This window comes from Saimiri boliviensis, chromosome 1 (genome assembly GCF_048565385.1).
Source record: "Saimiri boliviensis isolate mSaiBol1 chromosome 1, mSaiBol1.pri, whole genome shotgun sequence".
NCBI lineage: Eukaryota > Metazoa > Chordata > Mammalia > Primates > Cebidae > Saimiri > Saimiri boliviensis.
This window is the reverse complement of record NC_133449.1, coordinates 92,890,719-92,904,550: the sequence shown is the minus strand read 5'-3', so window position 1 is coordinate 92,904,550 and position 13,832 is coordinate 92,890,719. Positions and strand designations below refer to the sequence as shown.

At 43.1% G+C, this 13,832-nt stretch overlaps 1 long non-coding RNA gene across 1 annotated transcript; it reads right to left on the bottom strand.

Annotated features, from left to right (window-relative positions):
* Positions 1–460: 460 nt before the first annotated feature.
* Positions 461–11,978, bottom strand: LOC141581087 (uncharacterized). Its single transcript, XR_012513606.1, has 3 exons — positions 11,889–11,978; positions 10,326–10,500; positions 461–668 (listed from the first exon to the last, which is right to left on the bottom strand). It is a non-coding gene; the product is annotated as an uncharacterized LOC141581087 (long non-coding RNA).
* Positions 11,979–13,832: the final 1,854 nt, after the last annotated feature.

Sequence of the window (13,832 nt, the reverse complement as noted above, 5' to 3'; positions counted from 1 at the left end):
AAACCACAATAAGTGACCTTTGTGGTATTGAATGTATTTTGGAAACAAGTCCCTTACATTTCGGTTGTATTTTGTTCAAAACTGGTTGAAAATCTTTAATAAATAATTGAACACATGAAGCACCAAACAACTTTATCTTCCAAAGCTTTTAGTAAATTGTGATTATTGAGGCTAAAATTTGCTAGCAGGGAGAGAGGGCTCTTTATTCCTACAAAAGCACAGAAGCAGAGAACATATCCAGTGAGGGTAGATCAGAGAGTCTACATGAAATGATTTTGACATTTGCTGTACATTGGATGATCTTGACTTAGAGGAAGAATATTTTGATGATGATGCTATTTTCAATTAGAAAATTTCTATTCTGCACCAGCATATGATAAAAGTGAAAAGATCACAATTTTGGATCATCTAAAATTGGGCACAATATTCCAAGAAATAATAGAGATAACTTTCCATAAGCTTTGTCTTATTAAATATTTATTGAAGAAATGTTTATTGAAAAATATTTATTGAAGTAACCTAGAGCTGTACATGGTGATGTGTGCCTCCAGTCCCAGGTACTGGAAGGCTGAGAGGGAAGGCTGAGGTGAGAGGACAGCTCGAGCACAGGGCAGTGAGCCTTGATCATACCACTGCTCTCCATCCAACCTGAGCCACAGAGCAAGACTCTGTCAAAAACAAACAAAAAACGATACTCAAAGCACAGTATCCTTTTTAATACGAAATAATTTTAGTTAAGACTATCCTTCATTTAGTAGGATTTGATCTGAATTTATCAGATACCTTGGCACACGTAGAAAGGCTGTTTTCTCCTTTAAAAATACTATGCTTTTCAAAGAAGAGTCAACTACATGTGTCAACGGTTTCACATGTATCAACCATAAATACATACACAAGAATAGTGCAAGTAATTTTGTGAAAAACATTTTAACACAATAAGATTATATTGAAATTACTGACTCCAGAAAAATACTGAGGGCATGAAAGTCATTAAAGCATAACTGTATTCCAAGCTTTGCATATATATTTATTTAATATACACAATCACTATAAAAATTTACCCTACTATATACACATACATGCAGGTATATGGAAATAAGTGTATTTAAAAAAATAGATTCAGAACAGAACTGTTGTATAGGCCAATATAATAATGTAATAAGACCACATTACCTGTCAATCAATCAGTATATCCGAAGTGTTCATCTGAATGATCGCACAGGTGCCACAGTTTGGGCGGTGAGCAGGAGGCTGTTCAGGCCCGCAGTGCGCACGGCTCGTGCTCACTGCTGTGTTGGCTTCTCTATGCCTCGGCTGCGGAGTATCAAAGCCCTCCCCATTTATGGGGAAACCTCCAGCTCATGAATCTCGGACGAGTCATAGCCCACCTCCCACCACAGCAGGTGAAAACGTCAGATGCTGGCTTTCCAGCCTTCTGTGCGTTTAGGCCCAAAGTATGTGTTAGACTTGGCCTCGGAGCCGCCCACCACGGAACTTGTAGTGGGAGCCAGTGAGTCAGAGGTGGGAAGGCAGAAATGCCGTTACCTGGGGGCACATGGGGACTGCTGCAGTGGTCCTGGCATCCGGCGTGCAAGAATGGCACAAGTATTGCTTCAGCAATTGTGCTTAGAAGTCACCTCCCTCACCCCCCAGCCACCCCCCAGCGAAAGCCTAAGTGGAAGCGGTGGAAGCCCGGCGGGAGAAGCAGAAGCAGCAGCTGCTGAAGCTGGTGCGGTTGGGCCCGGCGTGGCAATGACTTCGCAGCCCTGGCCGTGTTGACAAACTTGGCTGTGACCGTGGCTCGTGCGCAGCCCTCCTTTTTGCTGCTCATTTTCTAAGACCAGTTCTTCTGGCTGTTGTGGGATTCTGGCATCAGCCATCAATCCAACATTGTGTTTTATTGTTGTGAATAATTTGCTTTTCTGCTCTTAGGGGCGGAGTTTCTGCTCCCATACCAGAGAGCCACGGCTGTTACACTGGAGAGCCATGGAGGTAACTGCAAGGACTTACACCGGTGTCAAGCCAAGAGGTCTAAGGCTGTGCTTGGGCTTGGACCACGGCTCAGCCTTGAGGATATCTAAGTGTTCATTTGAATGATCGCACACCACGGCTCAGCCGGGTGTCCCGGCCCTACATAGGACTCACATGAGGAATTTTTCAAACTGGAAAGAGTATCTCAGCAAGAAGTAGGGTGCTTCCACCTTGAAAATAGCATGGAAACCAGGGAGCAACACAAGAGTCACCCTGACACCAATTGCGGTGTCCTGGTCTGTTTAGATTCACATGAAATCAGATCGTGCCTGTAACGTGTGAAATGCAAATCTAGTATCCTGGTCCTTCTGGGATTTGATTTTCTTGATTACTTTTGGTTCCTGTGCTCGCTTTTACCTATCTAGTATGTTTGAACATTTATAATCGTTTAACAAAACGTATGGTAACGCTAGCTAGGCTTTACCAACAACAACTGACTAAATACTCAGCCCTATAAATTAGGCATGATTACTATCCCCGTTTTACAGATGTGGAACTTGAAGTTTAAGAAATAATTTTCGGAGTCACAAAATCAGTGACAGAGTGTCAGAGTGAGTGGCCTGGCCCCAAAGCCAAGCTCTGCAGAACTGGCTGACACCACCTTAGCTGGGCCTGCTGTGGTTTTCTAGTCTTCATCTTTTCCCCCGAAGTGTGCACAACAGGAGGTTATGTCTGCAACAGACTTTAAGGTTTGAGGAACAGGCTTGCGTCTGTGTGGGAGGGGAGGGAGAATGTGTTATCAAGCATCGCTATACTACATCAAAGAACGAGCAAGCAGACAAGACAAGGCAACCACACACCCTTTCAATTCCATTTTAGACACCCACATCCCTGAAATGTTCCTTGGTCATTTCTGCTGGCCAAACCCTTTTGTAGGATATTTGCTTCTACTTTCTTGCTGAACTTTTCCAAGTTTTCTCCCTTCAAGAAACCCCAATACATTACTTTGACTATATTCATAGATTTGTTCTTATTTCTTTATTACATAAGCCATGTCCTGAGGCCTCTCTCTCCCTCTGCCTGGCTCCCCTTCTCCACATCCTCCCTCCTTCTCATTTTGCCCCTTCATGTCTCCTGCTACCTGCCAGCCGTCCCCACTCACCTTTGCCTGCACTCACCATCACAGCCTCTGGGGGATGTTCTGCTGTACCCAGAGCTCTTATGCAACATAGAAAATTCTTCTTCAACGTAACTTTGCTGATATCAATTAGAATTTTTCAAAAGTAATACTACTAAGAAATCAAGGGATAAAAATACACAGGATGGATACATTTACTGCATTTATTCTTTCCCAACACTAACTCGAGTGTAGCCATGGTTTGATCTGGGGAGCTTTTTGGGAGGCTCACAGCCCTGGCTATTTCTCCCTGTGGCTTTGTTGCTGAACAATGCACTCCAGTGCTGTTTGGACCAGCTGTGGAGTGGCTTTGTGGCTGGCTTCTCTGTCCAGCCAGAACTGGCCTCCTGTTACCTCTCTGAGTACTTCTGCCTAGGTCCATTCCTGTTTGATATGCTGTTGTCTTTGGTTCAGGTGTGCAGCTGCTTTAGGACTGAGAATCAGGTGTGGTCTCCACCACATGAGGTATCCCAAGACTCCACCCCCAGCCACCTTCAGCCTCCTACAAGTCCTCCATTCATTCTCCTGACCCTGTTTCTACCTACTCAGCTGGACCGTCTATGAGATTCTCCCTACCCAGGAGTGGGAAGCTGGGTGCTGTTGTATTTTTCAGTTCCTTTCCCCACTGGGATCTCAGCTTCCTACTCAGATTTTACCCTACAGCAGCGGAGCACGTGTTTATGCTGAAGCAGCAGCATATGACCAAACAAGAAGACTAACCAATGATATTACATAACTAGATTGACTAGTTAGCTTAGTTCAGTGAGGAAAATTAGAAAGAAAGGCCAAGGTGCTTATCCTGTCAAGCAAGGTGTAGCACTGGCTTTCTATGTGGTGGTAGGAAATGTCCGAGGGTCCCACTAACTGGAGATACCACTGCAATTAGTAAGTAGGGTCACACTTATTAAATTCTGTGCTCCTCCTTCAATATGCTAATGGCAAACCTGGTGAGAAATGCTGGAAAAGGCATATGAAGAAGATTTGAGGTGAGAGGAGAGAAAAAAAAGGTAAGAGAGAAAAGATATAGGGGAGAGAAGAGAAAGGAGAATGTATGGGATGAAACATCATTGCATGTTGATGGATGCTCTGCCATGCATTGCTAGTCAGTCATGGTGCTGAAAATAGGACCGTGAATCATTTCTGTTGTAGACTTTAAATAGGGATGGGAGAGGGGGGCAAAGGGAAGGGAAGACAGTAGAGAGACAGGCAAGAGAAACACACGTACAGACTGTGCATATCACCATTTCCCTCGTCACACTGCATTGAGCATTTTCTCCTTGACTTGACTTGCTCCTTTCTCCACCTTCCCTGTGTCCAGGCCTTTCGAAGGCAGGTATTGAAGCTGTTATAATATATATCTGGAAATTTAATTTTTTTAGTCAAATATGGTGAGGCCAACAGATCAGGAGATGACTGCTTTTGAAAAGACAGTTTGTGAGTCACAGTTCCCCAGCAAGGGGGCACATCACACCTCAAAAGCCACAGGGAAGCACCAGGGCCAGTCAGGAGCCAGAAGTAGGGTTGGTGGCAGGGGGTGGCTGGATGGTGTGGATAGCCCTTTCGTGGTTTCTCAGTGAAGGAATGGGTGAGGCAGAGTAAGTGGGTGAGGAAGATTGAGCAGCTGAGCAGACTTAGAATTGGATAGTTTGAATAATTTCAGCAAGCTCTGGGACATATGGGGGTCTCCAGTTGTCTACTCGCTGTAGGGTGATTTAAGGCAGGGGAATAGTGCCCTAGACTACAGACATCTGATAAAAGGAGGCAGGTGGAGCGTATGAACTTGGGATTGGTTAGAATGCATATCAAAGGCATACTCATGGGGAGCATGAGAAAGTTGTCTGTTATCTCTGGGAATTGGCTAATCCTGGAGGGGCAGTTCCTCTCTAGGATGAGAAGGCCCCAAGATATCAAAGCATCATAAAATGTAACATATGTGATTAATAGAGAGATTAGAGCAGAAACAGAAAGATGCTCAGGCACAGGCTCAATGTGGAAAATCCTTGTTTCTCATCTTGGCCCTTTGAAATAAGCAGGGGCACATTCCTAGTCGCCTGCTGTCTGGCTCCAGCGTGGCTAGCTGAGTTCATGGGTATCAGGTTGCCAGATCCAGCTGCCTTATTGATGCCATTGGTGACGCTTAAACCTCAGAACATTATTTTTTCTGTTTTCCTCACTTCATTCATGCAATATATATTTTTTGAGCAGCCAGGGATTGAGTAGGCACTGGGGCTAAGCCATAAACAGATTAAACTGATGGTCTCAGTTCACACCTTCCCTAGCTCTACTACCTATATAAAGTGACTTTCCAGCTCCTTTCATTAAGAGCTGGAGTCTGTTACTCTGGTTTGGCTTTGTACTTTGCAGAGGCCAAAAGAATTCAGCACAAATCATGGGCTGTTGCTGAGCCTAGGCCTCAGGAGGTCTTTATGTGCTTCAATGCTCTTTCCTGGAGCTTCACCCCCACGATGAGGACAAGTCCAAGCTAACCTGCTGAAGGATGAGACACCAGATGGAGCAGAGATAAATTTTCCTTGCTGAGGGCATCCTTACCAGCTAGCCCTTGTCCATCCGCTGATTGAAGGTACATGTACAAGCCCAGCCAGCATCATCAGCAGGGCTGCCCAACCAGTCCTATACTCATAAGCAAAAACGAATGTTTAATTCCATATGCCATAGAAGGATTTATGGTTGTTTGATATGCAGCATTATTTTGGTGCAGTAGAAAATGGATATAAAATATGTAGGTGAAAGGGAGAGAAGACTGATCCTCATATGTTTCCCAAACAATACTGGAGACAGGTATTTTCAGACCACAGTAGAAAGTGAGGGCTTGATGGTGTCATATAGAAGAGGTTTCTCACCCAGAATGGATGGTCAGAAGAACTTTTGGAAGAAGTTGAGCTCTGGGAATGAAGGAGGTTATGGAAAATAGCTACAGAAAGAAGGTGGCTTAACTGACAGTGCATCAAGAGGGATGTACAGGGTTCTCTAGAGGGACAGAACTAATGGGATAGATATTTACATAAAGCAGAGTTTATTAAGGAATATTGACTCACATGATCCCAAGGTGGTGTTCCACAATAGGCCAGCTGCAAGCTGAGTAATAAGGAAGCCAGTCTGAATCCCAAAGCTAAAGAACTTGGAGTCTAAGGTTTGAGGGCAGGAAGCATCCAGCACAGGAGACAGATGGAGGCCGGAAGACTCAGCTCGTCTAGCATTTCCTCATTCTTCTGCCTGTTTTGATCCTAGCCATGCTGGCTGCTGATTAGATGGTGCTCACCCAGATTGAGAGTGGGTCTGCCTCTCCCAGTCCACTGACTCAAATGTTAATCTCCTTTGGCAACACCCTCACAGACACAACCAGGAACAATACTTTGCATCCTTCAATCCAATCAAGTTGATCCTCAATATTAACCATCTCAGGTGGAGATATAGGTTCAGGGGAGAGGAAAGATGCTGGGTAATTTCAGGATTTCAGGGTGGCTGGAGTTGTGTGTGTGTGTGTGTGTGTGTGTGTGCATGCACACGCATGCATGTGTGCCACGGGTTGGTCAACATTAAAGCAAGGACCTATCAGGACATCTTGAGACTTACATCATGCTTTATTCAGAAGTCAGCGGAAAACCACTGAAGACTTTTCAGCAAGGGAGTGACACAATTCAATTTACATTTCAAACCACATTTTCTGTGAAGGTAGAGGCTTGATTGGAATTAGAGTCACTGGGACCTGAGAAACCATTAAAGAGGTCTTTAACTGAGATAATCAATGCCAGAAGCCTGATATAAGGCATTGTCTTGGGGACAGATAAACATGGGGGTTAAAATTGACTTGCAAAACATATGAAACTTGCAAAACTTGTTAAATAGCTTATAAACATTTTTTTTAATGATAAATTTCATTATGATCAATGCACATATTACCAGCTCCTCCGATTCTTCTCTCTAGCAAACTTGATCTCAGGACAGGCATGTTTTAAATAATGGCCGAGCTAACACTTACCTGCTAGACTGAAATCCTTCTGTCTGGCTTCTCGTGGCTATTATCTGCATCACTAAATGGTGGCTGTCACATTCCTTTGGCAGTTCTCTGGCTTTATGCTCCAAAGACTTGCTGAGACAAATGTCTATCTCAGGTCCTCAGACACTATAGGAACCTGCAGGCATGGTTAGAGGGTACCCCTGTCACTGGCAATGGGGTGAACTTTTTCATGATACAGCATTTGATGGCTCTGGAAGGTGGCCACAGAAGCCCAAATGGAAGCTGCCTTTAACCTATGAGACGGGAATTTAAATTGCACTTGCTATGTACAAATTGTTCATCCTGCCATGTCATGAGGGGACTCAACTTTAGAGAGCATGGCATGAGTTGACACTTGCAGCCAAATGTATTTGAGAGAGACAGATCTCCTGCAGAGGAGGGAAGGGTCCCTGTCCCATCACAAAACTCAGCTGAGGTGACAAAGTGGTGGTGTAGACCAGCACTAGGTATTTAGGGAACTTCATCCCATTAGAACCAGAGATATGGGAAGATCTCATTAAATCAAAGGGCGAGGGTTAGGCATGTTCTTTTTCAGGATATCTTTGTACTAGACAGAGACATAGGCCTTATGCCCACAAACATATATTAACAACAGTAGTGGCTAACACTCATTGCAGCCCGTATGAAGTAAATACTGTTAATATTACAATTTTACATAAAAGAGGAAAGTGCAGTATACAAAGGCTAATTTGCACAAATCCAAGTGGTTCACAAGTCACGGATGTGGGCTTGGATCCAAGGTCCAGTGGAACCCAAAACTGATGCTCTTTTTATTTACCCAAGGCCTGGCTTTGAGACCAGGCTGGGACCAGGTTCTAGGTCCTAGAGATTGTGAGGACAGGTGGACAAGCAAGAGTAAGGGAGCAGTACTCACTCAGGGAAGGCAAGACCTCAGCCCAGGAGAGACATGGGTAACGGGACCCATACACAGAGAGGAGCTGAGATCCACTCAAAGGAACTGAAGTAAAGAGTTTCAGGGCCCAGTCATCAGAACCAGGATCGCAGAATGCATTGTAGACTGCCTCAGTCCCTCTCACTCTTGTCAGAATTGGAGCTCTACTTGAAAAGTTTATTCCACAGGTGTAGCACTGACATAGAAATAATTGCAGAGTATGCCTACTTGAATACCTATTCTCCTCTTCTTCTTTTATATTACAACTCCAGAGTCTAGTTTAGCACTTGGGGGCCCAAATAAGCCTGACATTTACAAGCCTCTCCTGTAGCTGGATGTAACCAGGTACTTTATGTTCTAGCCACCAACAGATAGCTGGAAGTGAAATGAACATTCTCTAGGAAGTGTTCTTTAAGAAGAATGAGCATGTTCTTTTTGTTGCTTTCTCCTTACTGCAGGCTAGCATTTGGACATGATGGCTGGAGCCCAAGCAGCCATTCTGTACTGTGAAGTGCCATCTCAGGAAGGCAGGGAGGCATAGTAGACATGAACAGCTTTGGACTATCTCTCTTTACATCACTTTTACATGTAAGAGTAATGAACCATATCTGCATGTATGTACATTATATTGCGGCAAACCTAATCCTAACTTAATTACTGAGTTTATAATTCCTGCTTTACTTTCACACTAGAGAAATATTTCTTCTCAATATTCCACTGAAGTCAGTGTGGCATTAATGTGGTATTGGTGAAATGGCACTGGAAGCTGTAACACTGATGCATTCTTTATCATCTTGTCTTATTATCAGTATGAAGAGTTGACTTTAGAAGTTGAAGGAATTTGCTTTTTAAAAAAAATTCTACTTTCCACATTCAATTCTCTTGATTGCAATGTAAGGTATAACACCAAGGGTCTTTGAAAAAACTGGACTAATGCATTCTGAACACAGTAACCAAGGTACACACATTTCTGAATGACATCAAAGAGGCGCATTTATCCCCAGATGCAATATTCAAAAGTTTCTAAGATTTGAATAAAATATTATGACACCTAATAATGTAGATTTTTTTTTTCATCTGAACAAAGACTAAAACTTCATTTTACTGCTTGTCAGCAGATATAAATCTGAAGCTGAATTTAAAAGCTTCTCCATATGCTCAGGCACACCACTATCCTGAGCTAAGTTTAAATCACAGCCTTGTCCTATCACATGTTTCTGTCTTCAAGTGGAGAGTGGATGTGGGGGAGGAGGGTGGGTGGAGATTTCCCGTTTAAGGCGATAAATGCTGTCACGGGACCATCTGCCATGGTCTGCGTATCTCATATGACTCAGAGATACAGCTTTTGGAACAGAAAAGGATCTGGTTTAAAATTCCAGCTTTACTACAGGGTATTTGCATGACGTCCAGGGGTTGATCAAGCCCTCCAGTCTCTGCTTCCTCATCTATAGAACTGAGTAAAAACCACCAAATGTTTTGTGTAACATGAGACAATGAAGGGAGGAAACTAGATGCCCGGCCTCACCCCCGACTCCCGTTCTGTCTCACAAATGTGCTGTAAGCCCAGGCCCATTCTTAGGGGAAAACAATTATTTTTACGTCTCTCAATTGTTAACCCAATGAGATAGCATTTAAAGGACAGAATGTGAGTTTGAGGCACTAGTGCTCTGCGGGCTGGGCTCTGGCTCAGAGTCTTGTCCTTTCCAGGTGATTCTCCATGGGTGCATAAGGGCAGTGCTTTTGGGAGAAGCCTCTCCCGAGGCTGGCCCGGCTCGGAGTTCCTACAGGTCTGTGTCTTGCTGTTATTTTGAAGGTGTTCATCTTGGTGCTCACTGTGTTAGCAACTGAGAGCATTCAGCACATTTGAGCCCACTCGCTTTGCCCTGAAATAGCCTGCAGAGCCTTCGTGCTGCACCCTCTCTGGAGCAGCTCCACTTCTGTATTTTTTTTCACTTTTTTTCACTTCTGTTTTTTTTAATTGAATTCTCCAGTTCTGCTGTGCAAAATCTCCAACTCAGTGGACAGCAGCCTCTGTGGATGGTTTCCATGCATATATCCAGGAAAATGGGAAAGTTTAATTGCATAAATTGTACGAGAAAGTGATCTTCTCATGGCTACTGAGCGAATATTTGTTAGCATGTCATTGATGCTAAATCCTAATGGTTGATACTGACATTAAACCCAACAACACCTGAGAAAGCTGGAGTTGTATGCAATATGCCATCCAGTGCTTCCCATATGCCCACCTTCCTGTTGTGGGATGCAAAGTAAAACACATGAATGCACAGGCAAATATTCTTAAACACACTTTGGGGCCGGGGGATGGTGAAGCCAATTGATTAGCAAAATCTCCCCTTTTCTTCTTTTTAGAGAAATTGCCAGTTGCATATAAATGAGGCTTGTTGAATTGGAAATTCTTCTCTGTGAATAATTAGGGTAAATTGAACATAAGCCTGTTCTCAATGTGTTTCTTTTATTTCTAGAAATTTTAATTTATAAAAAAAAACTGTAGAAAAGGTAAATAGAGAAAATAAACAGTAGATCTAGAGAAAAAGGTTAAGTAACTGCAGATTTTCAAGATGTTAAGGCTAGTTCAGGTTTGCACATACACATCTGAAGTTTTGGTTGTAGAGAGACAAGTATTAATTTTATCACACTACCACATTATAAAAATCCTATACAAACTGCAAAGTACTTAACTTTCCTTCCTATTCTTTCTCCACTTTTGTAAAAACTTCCCCTTCTTTTAGCTGAAATGTTCTTAAACATAATTTGTCCCAGAGCTCAAACATGATCAACTTGATGGCTCTTGTGGCATTTCTATGCTAAATTTACTAATGATGATATTGAGATTATTAAAGACATTTATTTAATGATCTAGAAGATTTTAAAACCAAACTCCAGACATGAATAAAGACTTTGCTACTAAAAGCATGCCATGAATAAATGAACACATACATAATAAAGATCTCCACAACAAATTATTTTCCCAATTATTTGTTTTTAAATTCTCTAATGTATCTAATATTCCACACACAAATTTTATATAAATATGAATATATAGCACCTTCATGAAAGGAGAGGAATAATTTATGAGAATGAACACATTCTAGTTCAATCAATGTGGTTCTAAGCCTTCTTTTGTAGAAAAAGGACTGGTTAAAAATGTTTTTGTGATTCATTTACATTTTGTATTAGATGAAGTCTTAGCATATCACATACATAGTTCCACATAAATGAGTGAACATACTTAATCAACTTAAAAGTATTCACTGTACTTTGGAAGACTGGGTTCTCAGCTTCAAATCTATTGATATTTGGGGCTGGGTCATGCTGTGTCGGGAGCTGCACAGCGTATTGTGGAATGTCGAGCTGGACTCCCAGCCTCTGCTCTCCAGATACAGAAGGAACTCCCCCATGCTCCTCCCCAGGTGTGACAACTAAAAATAAAATTTCCAGATACAGCCATATTTCCACTGGGGTAAAAAAATTGCATTTGATAATAGCCACTGGTGGTAATTCCCCTCTCAAACTAACAAGTGGGTTGTATTCTTCAGCATTTTGTAAATTATTAATGGCTCATCGATGTTATTTGCTCAGTTGTATCAAGTACACTGGCATGCAGTCTTTCCCAGGGCTGCGCAGCTAGTGTGCACTCCCATGCCTTTTACAGATGCCAGGCTTGTTCACTTCACCACCCTATGATTCAGGGTGCAAGAAGTGGCAGGCATCTCACCCATTCTTTGCGTAACTGAAGGGAGCTAATAATTATCGCTTCCCTTAATTGCTCATTCACTTAACAAGGACACAGGAGGTGCCTCTCATAGGCTGAGCATTGTAGGCTCTGGAGACAGCTCCATGGGCAAAGCAGGCCCGATGTCCTTGTTCTCATGGTGAGGCTGGCAGCTTCGTGGGCAGCAAAGATGAGGAAGGAAACAACAAAAAACAGAAGAATATAATATTATATCATATTATATAATTAAGTAAATTACATAACAAATTGAAAGGTAATAACCCATATTGAAAAAGAAAATGCAACCAAGGTAAGAGGATTTGGAAATTCAGTAAGGGAGAATGTTGGAATGTAAATGGAGTGACCCAGTTGGATTTAATTGAGCCAGGGGACACTTGAATGCAGACTTCATCGAGGTGAAGAAGTGAGCCTGCTGGCATTTGGAGTGGGACTTCCTGGCAGAGGAAGCAGGCCTGTGCGAGGGCCCTGAGGTTGAAACACAGTTGGCCCATGTGGCTGTAGCAGCTCTTGCCACAGGGGTATTGAGTGGCCAGGCCATGTGGAACCTCGTGGCCACCATAAAGAATTGGGCTTTTCTCTGAAAGGAATAGAGAGCCACTGAATGGTTTGAGCAGAGAGGTGACGCGAAGTCACTTATGTTTCAGCAGGGTCAGTCTTGTTATTAAGCAACAGGGTCACTCCTACTATTAAGTCTTCCATAAACTGCTGGAAGACAAAAATAGCATCTGACAGTCCAGTTAGGATGCTAGAACAGTGATCTGGACCAGTGGAGATAGTGCCTTGGACTCCATAATTAGGAGGGATATAAGAAGGAGGAGGAGTGAGAAACACGTAGCCAAACTCAACAGTGAGGCTTCAAAGCCTGCTTCCTTCTCAGGGCACAGGGAGAGATATCAGAGTGCAGGTCAGTAAGTAGTCACTTGTGTCTTTGTGAAGAACTGGAAGGTGGTGTCATCCCAACTAAATGTTCTCTGCATAATGGAATTGAGAAGTTCTAACTGCCTTCTAGGAAGGCAGGAAGGTAAGGAATGGGCTCTGAAATAAACAGGTTTTCAGCCATGTACCTGCTCCATCATCTCCACTTCCACTCCTCATTCATTTATTTAGCAAATGTGTGTTGACCTTCATGGCTGTGAATGTCAGGATCCTGGCAGGTCTATCAGGAGAGTGGATTGTCAATGGGAATATAGACACTTTTTGTACCTTTAGAGTGTCCGGGTCTTAGAACCTGCCCTGTTTTATGCTGCTCAGGCTGCTATTGCAAATACCATAGCCTGGGTGGCTTACACAACAGAGGTCTTTTCTCATAGTCTGGAGCCTTGGCAGCCTGAGAGCAGCATGCCAGCATGGTCAGGTTCTGGTGAGGGCCTTCATCCAGGTTGGCAGATGACTGTCTTGAAAGCATTGAAAGCATCCCTATCTCTTGGCTGCTGTCACCTTCTTGCTGCTGGCATGCCTTCCAGCATGGTTTCCAACCCCTTCCCTTCTCCTGACCTTTGGTGCTTTCAGATGTCCTGGATCCCCTGACCTGATGGTCTGCTCTTTCTAGCTTTCCAGCCCAGGCTTGCCCTGTCACTCCCAGTGACGCCTTCCTGCCCTGCCTGGGTAATCCACAGCTGTCATGCTTAGACACAACAATGTGAAACTTAAAATCTTATATACAAGGCTTGAAAATTAAGCCGAAAATTTCTACTGAGTACATTTCATCTCCAGACTCTGTTAATGTATGAACTGTCATAGGCGGAGCTTTGGTCTTCAGACCTCATTTCCAAAGAGCTGTCCCAATCTTTTTCTAATAAATGTGTTATTGCTGGAGGATCCAGATGGTTGCTGATTTAATTCAATTGCTAAGCAAGAAAAAAAAAGTCTAGTCTACTCACAACTGAAACAAAGAAATCTCAATTTAGAAAGCAGCCTTATCTGCTTAAAATATAGCAAACATTTTGATGGGTACAAAGAGATTAGTACATTTTCAAATCATTGAAGAGGGACAGTTTTA